Below are 17,026 nucleotides of genomic sequence, written 5' to 3'. Positions count from 1 at the left end.
TTCTCCTGTGATCGTGTTATATAACAGGGCAAAAGTAAAGGAATTTTTCAGATGTAATTAAGGTGCCTAGTTGACATTTAATTAATCAAAGTGAGATTACCCTCATTGGACCTGAAGTAATAAAGTGAACCCTTTAATAGAGGAACTAGGCCATCCCAGAATTGGGAGGCTCCAAGCAGCAGAAATGATCTCCATTGCAGAAGAAATTTGCCATGAATTTCACAGCCATAGGGTACTAGATTCTGCCAATGACTTGAATGAACCTGGAAGCACATCCTTCTGCAGTTGAGCTTTAAGATGAGAATGCAGCATGGATGACACCTTAACTGAAGCGTTGTGCAACCCTGAGCAAAGGATCAGCTAAGCCGAACCCGGATTCCTGATCCATCAAAATGGTGAGATAATAAACATGTGATATTTCAAGAACTTAAGTTGGAATTTTTATGCAGTAATAGAAAACTAATACAGGAAAATACAGTTGCCTCAGGAAGTTCTAGGAAGAAATGTTGACCGAATGACAAGTGTGATCAAGCAGAAAGAGTACTAAATGAAGCATGATGGCCTAGTTCAAGTCCTGGCTCTGCTTGAACTGGAGCCAGCTACTCAACCTATTTAAGTCTATAACCTAATCTGTCAAATGGGGTTGATGTAATCTGCCTAGTCCTTCTCACAAGGTTCTGAGAGAGGCCTTTGAAAAGTGTAAAATGCTGGACTCATATCTTATGTTACTTATAATGCTCGAAGTAGCATTCTAATTTTCCTATGTACATTTTCTTAATCCTCAAACAACCCTATAAAGTAGACACTTATGATCATCTCCATTTTATAGATGATAGAAATAAGACATAAGGATGTGAAAAATCATGCCTAAGATTGCACAATTGTTAGTAAATGAGAACAAGCATTTAAACCTAGGTAATCTGGTTTCAGTTTCTATTCTCTTAATCATTGAACTGTGTTGCCTCTTTTAGCTTTAATTAGTATGGGAAATCCACTCCCTCTGAAACAAGCGGAGCCTTCATACCAACATATTCTGATATTCAAGATCCCCAGATGAAAGTGATCCCCATAAGCTTCTATTTGATGCATTCTTCCAGATTTATCTTGGTTTTTCTACCAAAACCACATTTTTTTTTTCCAAAAGAAACACACCAAGAGGCAGCAATCCTCTTTTCTTTCATAAAGTTCCTTGGCACCATTCACATTGCTCAGCCTCACTGCTTCATACTCAACACCACCTCCTTCTACTTTTTCCCATTATTACTTAGCTGAGAGCACGTGAACATCTGCTTATAACAAACACACTGAATTTATCTTCAAATACAGATTCACAATAAAAAAACACAAAGCATAAAGGAAATATAGCTATTTTATTAAATTTTAGATACACTACATGATTTCCATTATGTCTATTGCCTGATTTTTCAAATCTCTAAGCATGTAAGATTAGATCCTCATTTATCAGAAAAAATACTAAAGCCTTGCTAAAAGATCCTGTGGTACATTCCCCTGACTTTGGGAAGATTAACTTTTACTTTTAAATCTCCCTGAGGTTAAGTAATTATATTTCTTCCACTAATGACATATTATATTTCTTAAGCTAATATATAACAGTTCTTCCTGAAGTCAAATTGAAATCTTTGCTGCTTCAATTTAAGCAAGCTGAGATTCTATTCAAGTTTCAAGACAACTGAAAAGACCTCTGTGAATGATTACCTGACACCCCTAGATTAGATTAACTTATTAACCCTTCAGCATTCTGGGGACTTAAAGAGTTTATTAATGCCTTTATTATTCTATTTATATAATAATGCTGTAGTTTATAAATTTGCAAGCACCCCAACAGAGAGCCCTAGAGAACAGAAGCAATGCTCTACTACTTATCTTTGTGTCTTCCACACTTGTCAGAGTAACTAGAACATATCATAAAGTTGAAAGAAAAATTTGCAACAAGAGAGCCCACTGTATTGGAGAACATATTTGCCAATGTTACAACCGACAGTGTTTTATCTCCAAAATTTATAGGGAACTCACACAACTTAAAAAAAGGAAAGTAAATAATCCAATCAAAAAATGAGGAAGGGACTTAAATAGACACTTTTCGAAAGTGGACATACAGAAGGCCAAGAGACATGTGAACAAATGCTCAAAGTCACTAATTATCTGAGAGATGCAAATGAAAATGACAATGAGGTACCATCTCTCACCTGTCAGAATGACTGTCATCAACAAATCAACAAACCACAAGTGCTGGCGAGGATGTGGAGAAAATGGAACCCTCACGCACTGCTGGTGGGATTGCAGACTGGTGCAGTCACTGTGGAAAGCAGAATGGAGATTCCTCAAAAATTAAAAATGGAACTCCCTTTTGACCCAGTCATCCCACTTCTAAGAATATATCCCAAGAAACTTGAAACACCAATCAGAAAGGATATATGCACCTCTAAGTTCATAGCAGCACAGCTTATAATAGCTAAGATTTGGAAACAGTCTAAGTGCCCATCAACAAATGAGTGGATAAGAAAGTTGTGGTAACTCTACACAATGGAATACTATGCTGCTGTAAAAAAGAAAGAACTCTTACTATTTGCAATAGCATGGATAAACCTGAGAATATTATGCTGAGTGAAATAGCTAGTGGGAGAAAGATAAATATCATATGATCTCACTCATTTGTGGAATATAATGGAGAACATAAACTGATGAACAAAAATAGATCCAGAGACATAGAAGCATGGAACAGACTGAATTCTCAGAGGGAAGGCAGGGGAGGGTTTGGGGGGGGGGTAAGAGATCAACCACAGGACTTGTATGCATGCATGTAAGCATAACCAATGGACACAGACAGTAGGGGGCAGGGATATGTGCTGGCATGGTGGCGGGGGCGGGGTGGTGGGGAGAAGAGGCCTGGAGTGGCCGGGGAGAGGTCAATGGGGGAAAAAGGAGACATATGTAATACTTTCAACAATAAAGAATTTAAATATAAAAAAGAAAAAAATTGAATGAATGAACAAATGAAGCAGATTTTATACTATTCCATCTGTGAGCAGAGAAAATAACTGAGCAGCTTCCTATTCATTAAAGCATTCTTACAAAGACCAAGATAAGCTTACTCCTTTTGTCTTTTGCTAATTAAACAACCCCAAATTAATTTTGTAGGACCTATTTTTCTAATCTGAAGGCCACAGTGCCCTTGACAATCAATACTTCCATATCTATTTCAGTAGATTGGTCAAGATAAGAATACTAGTGATATATGCAGCAAAAACTGTATTTCAATGTACTTCCTTTTATTCATTTAGATTTTTTCCAAATAGTTGGTTTTGAATTGAGTTATTGCAAATTCATTTCTATATAAAATTCACCTGATCAGCTTATTATTTGGAGAATTTTCAAATAATTTAAAAATGTCAAAAAAAGTTCTTTTTTTCTTTTTTCAAATTGAAATTCACATATATTTACACAGAATGTCTTTGGGGTTGGCTCACAATCTGCTTGGCTAGGTATACAGATTTCAGATCATACGTCCTACATGAAAACATTTTTTTTCTTCTATAATTTGACACTGCGAAGACAAAGCTTTTCTGTTTTGGTAGGTTAGAAGGTTTTTGTTTTTGTCAAATTGTTTCTTAGTTTGTTTTATTTTAAACCTTTACTGTTGAAAGAATTACATATGTCCCCTTTTTTGCCCCATTGAACGCTTCTAGCCCAACCCCAACTCCCCCCACCACCAGGCTTCACCATCATAATGTCCATGAGCATGGGTTATGCATATATGTATACAAGTTCTTTGGTTAATTTCTTCCCACCCACCAACCCTTCCGTGCTTTCCCTCTGAAAATTCAGTCTGTTCTAGGCTTCTATGTCTCTGGGTCTATTTTGTTCATCAGCTTATTTTGTTCATTAAATTCCACAAAGGAGTGAGATCATGTGATATTTATCTTTTTCCAACTGACTTATTTCGCTTACCATAATGCTCTCCATGCTGTTACAAATGGTAAGAGTTCTTTCTTTTTTACAGCAGCTTAGTATTCCATAGTGTAGATGTACCACAGTTTTTTAATTCACTCATCTACTGATGGGCACTTAGGCTGTTTTCAAATCTTAGCTGTTGAAAATTGTGCTGCTATGAACATAGGTGTACATGCATTCTTCCTGATTAATGTTAGTGTTTTCTTAGGATATATTCCTAGAAGTGAGATGACTGGGTCAAATGGAAGTTCTTATTTAATTTTTTGAGGAAACTCCATACTGTTCTCCACAGTGGCTGCATCAGTCTTCATTCCTACCAGCAGTATATTAGGGATCCCTTTTCTCCACATCTTAGCCAAGACTTCTCACTTATTGATTTGTGGATGATAGTAATTCTGACAGATGTGAGGTGATAACTCATTTTGTTTTAATTTGCATCTCTCAGATGAATAGTGACTTTAGGCACTTTTTCGTATGTCTCTTGGAGAAGTGACTATTTAGATCCTCTGCCCATTTTTCAATTGGATTTTTTATCTTCCTTTTGTTAGGCTATATGAGATCCTTATATATTTTGGAAATTACTCCCTTCTCGGATGTATAACTGGCAAATATGTTCTCCCATGAAGTAGCCTCTTTTTATTTTGTTAATTCTTTTCCTGTGCAAAGATTTTATTTTTATGTAGTCCCATTTGTTTATTTTCTCCTTATTTTTTTTTGCTCTATGAGAGGTGTCTGAGATTTTGCTGACTATGGTTTCTTCTAAGATTTTTATGGTTTCACTACTTACATTGAAGTCTTTTATTCATTTTGAATTTATTCTCAGGTTTCGTGTAAGTTGGTGGTCTAGTTTCATTTTTTTTGCACATACCTGTCCAATTGTTCCAACACCATTAATTGAAGAGACTGTTTTACTACATTGTATGCTTTTACCTCTTTGTCAAATATTAATTGAGGTCTTGGGTCGAATTCTGTATTCTCTGTTCTGCTCCATTGGTCTATATGCATGTTTTTTTTTTAACACTTCATTTTTAAAATTCTTTATTGTTTAAAGTATTACATCTATCTCCTTTTCCCCCCATTGAACTAACCCTGGACACTCCCATCCCCCAGCATATGTCCTCACACCCCTACTGTTGGTGTCCTTTGGTTATGCTTATATGCATGCATACAACTCCTTTGGTTGATCTCTTACACCTCCCCTCCCTCTGCCTTCCTTCCCAGGTTTGACAGTCTGTTCCATGATTCTCTGTCTCTGGATCTATTTTAGTTCACAAGTTTATGGTTTTTATTTTGTTTTTGTTTTCTTTATTGATTAAGGTATTACTTATGTGTCCTTATTGCCCCATTGCCCCCCACCCTCACACTCATGACCACACCCCCCTGATGTCTGTGTCCATTGGTTAGGTTTATAAGCATGCATACAAGTCCTTTGGTTGATCTTTGCCACTTACCCCCACCCTCCCCTACTTTCCCTCTGAGGTTTGACATTCTGATCAATGCTTCTCTGTCTCTGGATCTGTTTTGTTTTTTTTTTCCATCAGTTTATGTTGTTCATTATATTACACAAATGAGTGAGATCATGTGATATTTATATTTCTCAGTCTGGCTTATTTAGGTTAGCATAATGCTCTCCAAGTCCATCCATGCTGTTGCAAATGTTAAGAATTCCTTCTTTTTTAACCACAGCGTAGTATTCTATTGTGTAGATGTACCACAGTTTTCTAATCCACTCATCTGCTGATAGGCACTTAGGCTGTTTCCAAATCTTAGCTATTGTAAATTGTGCCACTATGAACACAGGGATGCATATATCCTTTTTGATTGGTGTTTCTAGTTTCTTGGCATATATTCCTAGAAGTTGGATCAATAGGTCAAATGGGAGTTCCATTTTTAGTTTTTTGAGGAAACTCCATACTGTCTTCCACAGTGGCTGCAACAGTCTGCATTCCCACCAGCAGTGCACGAGGGTTCCTTTTTCTCCGCATCCTCGCCAGCACTTGCCATGTGTTGATTTGTTGATGATAGCCATTCTGACAGGTGTGAGATGGTACCTCATTGTTGTTTTGATTTCCATCTATTGGATAATTAGTAATTTTGAGCATGTTTTCATATGGCTCTTGACCTTCTGTATGTCCTCTTTCGAAAAGTGTCTATTTAGGTCCTTTGCCCTTTTTTTGATTGGTTTGTTTATCTTATTATGTTAAGTTGTATGGATTCTCTGTAAGTTTTGGAGATTAAAACTTTATCGGATATAATATTGGCAAATATGTTCTCCCATGCAGTGGGCTTTCTTGTTGATGGTTTCTTACTCTGTGCAGAAGCTTTTTATTTTGATGTAGTTCCATCTGTTTATTTTCTCCTTAGTTTCCACTGTCCTGGGAGCTGTATCAGTGAAGATATTGCTATGACATATGTCTAATATTTTGCTGGCTATGGATTCTTCTAAGATTTTTATGGATTCCCATCATACATTTAAGTCCTTCATCCAATTTGAGTTTATTTTTGTGTATGGTGTAAATTGCTGGTCTAGTTTCATTTTTTTGTATCAGTCCAATTTTCCCAACACCATTTATTAAAGAGACTGTCTTGACTCCATTGCATGCTCTTGCCTCCTTTGTCAGATATTAATTGAGCTTAATGTCTTGAGTCAATTTCTAGGTTCTCTGTTCTGTTCATTGGCCTATATGTCACTTCTTGTGTCAGTGCCAGGCAGATTTGAGAACAGTGGCTTTGTAATATAGCTTGACATATGGTATTGTATTACCTCCAACTTTGTTCTTCTTTTTTGGGATTGCTGCAGCAATACAGGGTCTTTTTTTCATTCCATATGAATTTTTGGAGCATTTGTTTTAGGTCTGTGAAATATGCCATTGGTATTTTAATAAGGATTGCACTGAATAGATTGCTTTGGGTAGTATGGACATTTTAATCATGTTGATTCCACCAATCCATGAACATGATATATTCTTCCATTTGTTTATATCTTCTATTGCTTTTTCAATGTACAGTAGTTTTTCAAGTACAGGTCTTTTATCTCCTTAGTTAAGTTTATTCATAGGTATCTTATTTTTTTGTTGCAGTAGTAAATGGAAATGTTTTGTTTTGTTTTGTTTTTTAGTTTCTCTTTCTGGGAGTTCATTGTTGGTTATAAATAAGCCATAAATTTCTGGATGTTAATTTTATATCTTGCTGCGTTCTGAAATTCATTTATTATTTCTAATAGTGTTTTTGATGTAGTCTTTAGTGTTTTCTATGTACAATATAATTTCATCTGTGAATACTGACAGTTTTCCTTCTTCTTATATAATCTGGATGCCTTTTAATTCTTCTTCTTGTCTAATCACTATGGCTAACACTTCCAGTACTATGTCAAACTGGAGTGGTGAGAGTGGGCATCCCTTTCTGGCTCCTGTTCTTAGGGGAAATGGTTTTAGTGTTGTTGTTTTTTCCCATTGAGTATGATGTTGGCTGTAGGTTTGTCATATAAGGCTTTTATTATGTTGAGGTATGATCCCTCTATTCCCACATTGCTGAGAGTTTATATGAAGAAAGGGTGTTGGATTTGTCATATGCTTATTCTGAATTAATTGATATGATTTTGTGATTTTTGTCTCTCAATTTGTTTATGTGATGTATCAGGTTTATTGAATTGCAGATATTGTATCATCCTTGCATCTATGGAATAAATACCACGTGGTCATGGTGTATGATCTTTCTAATGTAATGCTGGATCCAATTTGCTAGAATTTGTTGAAGATTTTGGCATCAATGGTGATCAGGGATATTGGCTTATGGTTCTCTTTCTTTGTAGTGTCTTAATCTGGTTTTGGGTTTAAGATAATTCTGGCTTCATAAAAGAGTTTGGAATTGTTCCTTCCTTTTGAATTTTTTTTTAATAGTTTGAGGATAGTTTTTAGTTTGAAGTCATCTTTCCTTTCTCCTCTGAAGCCATGCAGACCAGGACTTTGTTTGCTTGAAGGTTTTTTTTGTGTTTTTTTGTGTGTTTTTTTATTATTACTTCAATTTCATCAGTAATTACAGGAGTAATCAGGGGGTTTTTGTTTGTTTTTTTTTATTCTTCCTGGTTGAATTTTGTAAAATGTATTTTTCTAGGAATATGTCCATTTCATCTAGGTTGTCCATTATGTTGGAGTTGAGTTGTTAGTAGTATTTTTAAACAATCCTTTGTATGTCCGTGGGGTCAGTTATTTCCACTCTTTCATTTCTGATTTTGTTTATTTGGGTCCTCACTCTTTGCTTCTTGGTGAGCCTGGCTAGAGATTCATCAATCTCATTTACCCATTCAAAGAAACAGCTCTTGGTTTTGTTGATCTTTTGTATTATTTTTTTTTGTCTCTATGTCATTTATTTCTGCTCTGATTGTTATTATTTCCTTCCTCCTGCTTACTCTGGGCTTTTCTTGTTTCTCTCTTTCTAATTCTTTGAGTTGTAGGGTTAGATAATTTATTAACATTTTTTTGTTTGTTTTTATGAGGTAGGCTTGTAAGAGCTATGAATTCTATCTCAGGACTGCTTTTACTGTGTCCCATATATTTTGTATTGTTGTATTTTCATTGTCATTTGCTTCCAGGATGCGTTTTATTTTCTTCTTTGATCTCTTTGGTAACCTTGTCATTGTTTAATAGCATGTTATTTAGCCTCCATGTGCTTGATTTTTTTCATTGTTTTTATTGTAGTTGATTTCTAATTTTATGCCATTGTGATCTGAGAAGATGCTTGATATGATTTCTATCTTTTGAATTTGAAGAGACTTTACCGGTTTCCCAGTATGTGGTATATCTTTGAAAATGTCCCATGTGTACTTGAGAAGAATGCATAATCTGCTGCTTTGGGATGAAATGTTCTTATAAGAAGAACATTTCCATTTGCCTTAAAAAATATTTTTCCACCGAAATGTTCTTATAAGAACATTTAATTCAATTAATTCCATCTGATCCAGCGAGTCATTTAGCATTGTTTTTTCTCTGCTGATTTTTTGTTTAGAGCAGTGGTTCTCAACACTGGCTGCACATTAGAATCACCTGGGAATCTTTTTAAAATCCTAATTTCTGGGCCTCATCCTCTGAAAATTCTGGTGTTTTTTTTTTGTTTGTTTTGTTACTAATGTTGTGGCCCCACCCCATAACAAAGAAACAGAATATCAGGCCCAGAAATCAGGATTTTAAAAAGATTCCCAGGTCATTCTAATGTGAAGCCAAGGTTGAGAACCACTGGTTTAGGGGATTTCTTCCCAGTGGTTTTGATGGGTATTAAGGTCCCCTACTATGACTGTATTGCTGTTGATCTCACCCTTGATATCTTCCAAAAGTTTTTTTGTTTGTTTATTTTTTTGTTTTATGTGTTTGGGTGCTTCTGTATTGGGTGCATATAAATTGACCAGAGTTATATCCTGTTGTTGAATTGCTCCCTTTAGTATTATGAAGTGGCCCTCCTTATAGCTTGTTATGGCCTTCACTTTAAGGTCTATTTTGTGAGATATAAGTATTGCTATCCAGCTTTTTCTTTTTTTCCTTATTTCCATTTGCCTTAAAAAATATTTTTCCGCCAAAACCGGTTTGGCTCAGTGGATAGAGTGTCGGCCTGCGGACTGAAAGGTACCAGGTTCGATTCCGGTCAGAGGCATGTACCTGGGTTGTGGGCACTTCCCCAGTGGGGGATGTGCAGGAGGCAGCTGATCAATGTTTCTCTCTCATCGATGTTTCTAACTCTCTATCTCTCTCCCTTCCTCTCTGTAAAAAATCAATAAAACATATTAAAAAAAATATTTTTCCATCCCTTCACTATCAGTCTTTGTGTGTCCTTTGTTCTGAGGTGGGTCTCTTGTAGACAGAAAATATATGGGTTATGTTTTCCTCTCCATTCAGCTACCCTATGTCTTTTGATTGCAGCATTTAGGCCATTTACATTTTAGGTTATTATTGATAGGTACTTGTTTGTAGTCATTTTATTCTTTATGCATGTGTTCCTTCTTTCCTTTCTACTTCTCCTTTTTACAGAAGTCCCTTTAGTATTTCTTTCATTGCTGACTTGGTAGTAATAAACACTATTAACCCTTTTTTGTCTGTGAAGCTCCTGATTTCATGTTCAATTTTGAATGATAACCTTGCTGGGTATAGTATTCTTGGATTTAGTCCCTTGCTTTGCATCACTTTGTATATTTTATTCCATTCCCTTCTGGCCTGATGTGTTTCTGTTGAGAAATCGGTTGATAGTCTAATGGGATCCCTTGTAGGTAACTTCCTGTCTCTCTCTGGCAGCCTTTAAGATTCTTACTTTGTCATTGGTGTTTGCCAATTTAATTAAGATGTGTCTTGGTATTGTTTTTGGGTTCATCTTGTTTGGGACTCTGTGTGCTTGTTGGATTTGTGTGACTTTTTTCTTCCCAAAATTAGGGAAGTTTTCTGTCATTATTTCTTCAAACAGGTTTTCTATTCCCTGCTCAGTTTCCTCTCCTTCTGGCACCCATATTATTCAGATTTTGTTTCATTGTGTGTTTTCCCAAAGCTCCCTTTGTCTCTCCTCCTGCTTTTTTTAAAAAATATATTTCATTGATTTTTTACAGAGAGGAAGGGAAAGGGATACAGAGTTAGAAACATTGATGAGAAAGAAACATCGATCAGCTGCCTCCTGCACACCTCCTACTGGGTATGTGCCCGCAACCAAGGTATATGCCCTTTACCGGAATCAAACCTGGGACCCTTGAGTCTGCAGGCTGATGTTTTATCCACTGAGCCAAACTGGTTAGGGCTCTCCTCCTGCTTTTTAAGATTTTTTTTCCAGTTGCTGCTCTGATTTGTTGTTTTGTACCTTGTCTTCTAACTCCTTGATATGGACCTCAGTTGTTTCTAGTCTATTGTTGAAATCTTTCATTGTTTTCTTTATTGCAGCTATGTCATTCTTTCTTTCTTCTTTATTCCTTTTTTATGTTGGGGAAATTCCCATTCAGCTCCTTATAATTCTCATTGAGTTGTGTGTATTTGTCCTCCACAGGTTTGACCATCCTTATAACCATTACTCTGAATTCTTTCTCTGACAAATTACTTACCTACATTTCATTTAATTCCTTTTCTGGTGCTTCCTCTTTTTCTTTCTTTTGGGGATTGTTTTTTTGTTTCCCCATTTTTGCTGTAATGTTTTAATTGTTTCTATGTCTTAGATCCAACTTCTTTGCTACTCAGGTTCTATTAGTGGTCCTATGTAGTTGGTGATTTTGGGGACCTAGTGGTTTAGTCTCTCAGATCTCCTGGGTTTGGTGTTCTAGTGGAACCCTCTCCTTGAGCTGTTTGGGCACTCCTGATGTAGTTGGGTCTTGGATATTAGTTTTTAATTCATGGATGAAGTCTTGTCATTGGTTGTCTGACAACATGAGTCACCCTTGGCATCTTTGTGCAAGCTGTTGTGGATGTGCTTGTGGTTCCAGCTCTTGTGGAAAGGGTGTTTTGAGGTCTCACTGATGTGTGTTCACTTTGAGATCCCAGGGTTCACGGACTGATAGGAGGGGATCTTGGGTCCTGAGGCTCAGGTAGTGTGACCGTGGCTGGTTTTTGTGACTCTTTCTGAGGTAGTGTCACTCTGAAAAATCACTGCAAGAGGCCCAGAGTCCATGGCGGTGGGAGGCAGTTGTTCCATATTCTGCAGATGAGCCAGTGGGACTCTGGCCAGAGTGATTTCACTCTGCATATAACTAGAGGGTCCAGAAGCAAATGGCTAGAAATGCTGGAATCTCAGAATATGTGGCTAAAACAGCCTGAGCTTATCCATGGAGGCAATCCCTCAGTAGCTCACTGAGGTATCCAGAATCCAGTGGCCAGGGAGGGTGGTGGGGGGGTTGTGGTTTCTGCTGAGGGAGCTGTGCACCTTTTTTGGGGAGCCTTTTGCCCATAGACTTCTCACAGAGGGTTCCAGGAGCTTCCTGCTGGGGTGGTGGGCTCATGGGGCTCATGTGCTGAAGTGGCACAACTGCAGTGTCCAGAAGCCAGCAGCCAGGGAGGAGGAAGTCATGGTTTCTGCTGAGAGAGCTGTGCTCCCATGGAGGTGGACCTCCTGGGGTCCTCAGGTCTTCAGGCGAGGCAGCATGACTTTGGCTGGAGTGGATGCAGGGTCCAGGCACCATCTAAGGCCAGTCTGGGTGGCAGTGAGGCTGGGTTCCTAGTGGAGGCTGCTCTGCCCTTCAAGATGGTGTGGGTTCTGTGCACAAGCTCCACAGCTTGGGGCGTGCCCACAGTGTGGTAGGATCTCTCCATCCAAGAGAGTCTGGTCTGCCAGCCCCTGATACTTATGCAGAATCTAACTGTCCCTCACTTACATACACACACACACACACACACACACACACACACACACACACACATCCATACATGCCCCTTTCACTCCCTCACTCACTCTTACACTCTCCTTCACCGCCATCCTGCCAGTCACTATCTTGTGAATCTCTATTTTATTTATTTTTATTTTTGAAAAACAGAATAGAGGAGAGAGCAGATAGGCCTGAATTTAGAAAGTGAAACTAATTTAAAAATTAGGAGCAGAAAAGACCAAGATAGAAGAGGAAAAAGAAAAAGAGAAAACAAAGTGAATAATGGAGAAAGAAAAAAGAGAAGGGCAAATGTAGTAGGAGCAGGGAAAAGGAAATTAGAGATATGAATAAGCTAATAGAGTCTACAATAATAACAACACATCAATAAAGCAGATAAAGAAGATCAATTTTTAACAAGGTGTAAAAAGAAAGGAAAGAGAAAAGCTAAAGTGGGGAAAGGAGATAACAGGATGAAAAGGGGAGAAGCAAGGAAGAAAAGCTGAAAAAAAGAAAATAAATATAAATAAATGTAATACTAAAAAGTAAACTTAAAAAAATTAAAAAGTGAAGGGTCTTTTGCTTCAGCCACATTTTCATGCCCCATGCGGGCTGGTTTAAGACACCATTCTTCTGTTCTGTCTGCCAATTCTGGGCTTCCTGTTAGGTAGTTAGGTGCTGACCACTGTCAGGCAGTCTTTGACCTTTAGTAGCATGTTGAAGCTCCAAGAGATGCACCCACCTCTGCTTGTGTCTGTCTCCACAGGCCTTGACTGCAAGCAGACATGACTAATCTGCATGCCTTGCTTGTCTGCCAGCTGTCAATCTTAGTTACCCAAGAGTCTGTTTTTGTCAGGGCTTTCCGTGGAGTTGGTGCTGTTTTGCTATCCAGGGATCAGATGGATGTATTTTCCCTGACCCAGGGCCACTCCTCCATGAGTGGCCCAAAATACAACTCTGGCTTATCTTGGTCAGAGATCCTTTATGGAGACCAGTGGGGTTCACTGGCAACCTGGAGTTTTTATCAGTCTGATTCCCAGAATAGTGGGATGGACTGGCACCTTTCCAACCCTGCCACTGAAGGTTCTCTGGGGCTGTTCAGAACTTTTGTAACCTTTGTATAGCTCAAAATACAGGCAGGGTGTGGCTGGCTGTATTCCCTGCCTTGAGGCCACTGGGAGGGGCTAGCTCTTCTAGGAAGAAATTGCTGCTTGGGTTTGGTGAGTTACAAAGAGACCTGGCTATGTCTTGCTGCCTTGCCTCCTTTTCAACCTCTCCTCAGGGTCCACAAATCTGTGCCTCTCCCTGCACAGGAGCCTCGGGCAAGTTTTTGCAACTGAAAAGTCTTATATTTTGGGTTTAACAAATAAAAGCAAAGACAAAACAGAAGCAAAACAACCATGAAACTGCAGGTTTCTATGCCCCTGTCACTGTGCTACTCAGGCTGCTTTTCAGGCTGTCTTTTGGGATGAAGCTGCCCCCCCCCCCCCACCTCCCCCTGCCCTCCCGGCTGTGGCTCCAGGTCTAGATTCCCCAGGCATCAACAGCCTGTGGGTTTTCTTTTTCACAATTGGGTATTATGCCTGTTGCCAAAGGTCGTGACTTTGGTGCGATGCATCCTCAAGTTCATCCTCTAGGCCTGTGGGCCAGGCATCCCTCTTCAGCCCAGATCCCTGCTCCTACAGTTCTCTAGGTGTCCTTTGCTCTTCCTTATTGAAAATTTGTCTTCCTTATTAGGAAATGTGTCTAATTAATTCTGGGTGGATGTTCTCCAATTTAGTTGCTTTCCAGTCTGGCCTGGAAGAAGTTGCGGGACACGTCTGTCTATTTGGCTGCCATTTTCTTCTCCCTTTTCTCTACCTTATCTTCTAATTTGCTGATTTGTTTCTCAGCTTCTTCTAGTCTACTATTGAATCCTTCCAGGGTGTTCTTTATTACAGCTATGTCATTCCTCATTTACAATTGATTTTTATTTATTGTTTCAAGCTCTCTTTTCATGTTGTAGCTCTCATTAAGGCTCTCAGAATTCTTATTAAGCTGCTTGTAGTTCTCACTGAATTGTTTGAGCACCCTTATAACCATTACCCTGAATTCTTTATTTGACAGATTGTTTAACTCCATTTCATTTAGCTCTTTTTACTGGTGATTCCTCCTTTTCTTTCATTTGGAGTTGTTTCTTTATCACCCCACTTTTGCTACCCCTTTGATTTTGTTTCAGTGTATCAGATAAAACTGCTATGCCTCCCAGATTTTGTGTGGTGGTCTTGTGTAGTAGGTGTTTCATAGGACTCAGTGGTGAAGTCTCTTATATCTCCTGAGTTGGGTGTTCTAGGAAATCATCTTACTTGAGTTATTTGGGTTCTCCTGTTGTAGTTGTGTCTTGAATGGTATTGTCCCACTCATGGATGGATTCTCCTTTCAAGCTGGTTTTCTATGTGGATTACCCCCAACTACATTTTGTGTGCTGTTGTGGAGCTGCTGACCCAACAGAACAAAATACAATGTAACAAAACACAAAACAGAATAAATAAAACAAAAACACCCGAAAGACTCCTACAACAAGAATGATAGAAAAAAAGAAAGAATGAAAAAATACTAGGAGAAAACAAAACAAAAAAGCACAGGCAAAAAAACAACAAGGGTGGGTTGGATTATGTAGATGCAGAATGGTTTAAAATAGAGAAAGGAGAAAAGAAAAATCCATGAAAAAAAAAATGAAAAGAAAAGTAGAAGAGAACTCAAATAGACCTAAAATAAGAAAGAAAAAAAGAAAGAAAGAAAAAGAAAACAGGGAAAACAATGAGTAGTGAAAAAAATCAGTAGGAAAAGGGAAGAAATATGGATATATAAACAAAACAAGAGAGACTAGAACAATAACAAGTCAATAAAGCAGATGATAAAGAAGATAAATTTTAAAAGGGAAAACAGAAAGGAAAGAGAAAAAAATTTTTTTAAAAAAAGTAAACAAGACACAAAGGAGAAAAGGGAGAAAAGAAAAAAAGGGGGGGAAGTAAAAAATAAAAGTGAGGTGGCATTTATTTCAGCAGAGTTTAGTGGCCCATGGGAGCTGACTTGGGATCCCACTATTCTGTCTGCCAATTCTAGGCTTCCTGTTAGATACTTAGGTGCTAACCACTGTCAGGCACTGTCCTTTAGCTTTCAGCAACCTGCTTGAAGCTTCAAGTGATCCATCGATCCATCTTTTGTGTCTGTCTCCACAGGCCTTGGCTGCAAGCAGGAGGGGCCATTCTGTCCTCTAAAGTAGGTTTGTTAGCAGCAAGAGGCCCAGAGCTGGGTCAGCACACTTCCCCTGGTTCCCTTGGCTCCACCTCTGCCCACCTTTGCCTGCTAGCCAGCTGTCAATCTTAATCACTTAAAATTTTATTTTTGAAAGGGCTTTAGGTGAGGGAGTGCTGTTTAGCTTTCAGAGAATATGGTGGGTGTGTATCCCTATCCCAGAGCTACTCCTCTGCAAGTGGTCCAAAAAATATTACTCTGCCCTTGGCTGGATAGAGATCTTTGTATGGAGACCAACAGAGTCAGTTGGAAACTTGATTTTTTTTTTTTATCAGTTCTCCCATGAGGGGAAAATACTAGTCTGGTTCGGAAGCACCCTCTCTCAATCCAGTTGTTGACGGTTCCTTCCAGGGGTCCTCAAACTACGGCCGCGGGCCACATGCAAATACAAATATTGTATTTGTTCCCATTTTGTTTTTTTACTTCAAAATAAGATATGTGCAGTGTGCATAGGAATTTGTTCATAGCTTTTTTTAAACTATAGTTTGGCCCTCCAACGGTCTGAGGGACAGTGAATTGGCCCCCTGTTTAAAAAGTTTGAGGACCCCTGCTTCAGACTGTTCAAACCTGTAAGCTTGGCCTCTGCTCTTGTTCCATCTGAAAATCTCAAAATGCAGGGTTGGGCATACAGGGCTCCTGAGGGTGGGGCAGGCTGTATCACCTAGGGCAGAAGTCGGCAAACTGTGGCTCGTGAGCCACATGCGGCTCTTTGGCCCCTTGAGTGTGGCTCTTCCACAAATACCGACTTCTGCGCATGGGCCACAAAGTTTCAATCACACTTTATGTGCGCGCCCGCACGTGGTATTTTGTGGAAGAGACACATTCAAGGGGCCAAAGAGCCGTATGTGGCTCGCAAGCCGCAGTTTGCTGACCACTGACCTAGGGAAGTGGGGAGCTTCTTTTCCTGCCCTGAAGCTACTGTGAACAGCTAGCTCCTCTCAAGGAAAAAAAAAAATGGCTGTTTTGGTTTGGGGGTCTATGACCAAATGCTCCTGGCTGCTATTACACCAAGTCTCCCCACAATGCTTCCCACCCCAGCCTCTCCTTAGGCACCTTGAGTTCGAGTCTCCCTCCCTGAACCAAAGCCTTGGGTGAATAGTTGCAAATGAAAACTCGTGTGATTTGGGTAAAAGAAAAAAAAAAGATACTTGGATTTCTCTCTGACTAGCTCCAGACTGCCAGCTCCAGACTCAGCCATGGCCAGCAGCCCTGCCACCTTTCGTGGTTGGGTGCTACTTGGGCAGTGGGTCTCAGCTCTGGTGCTTATGGTTGTGGAGCCTAGCCTGGTTTCCAAGCCTCTACCTTCTTAGAGAACAGACTCTCTCATAGCCCAACACTCGCTCCTCTCTCTCATCCTCCTCAAGCCTGTCTCCCCTGGTAGCTGGGTCAGCTCCTCCTGGGACCTCGCCATTCCTACCATCTCCACGTGTTTTCTGTATTTCC

The sequence above is a fragment of the Myotis myotis genome, unplaced genomic scaffold, assembly GCF_014108235.1.
Source record: "Myotis myotis isolate mMyoMyo1 unplaced genomic scaffold, mMyoMyo1.p scaffold_m19_p_4, whole genome shotgun sequence".
In the NCBI taxonomy this organism is placed as follows: Eukaryota; Metazoa; Chordata; class Mammalia; order Chiroptera; family Vespertilionidae; genus Myotis; species Myotis myotis.
Note: the sequence above shows the minus strand (reverse complement) of the source record.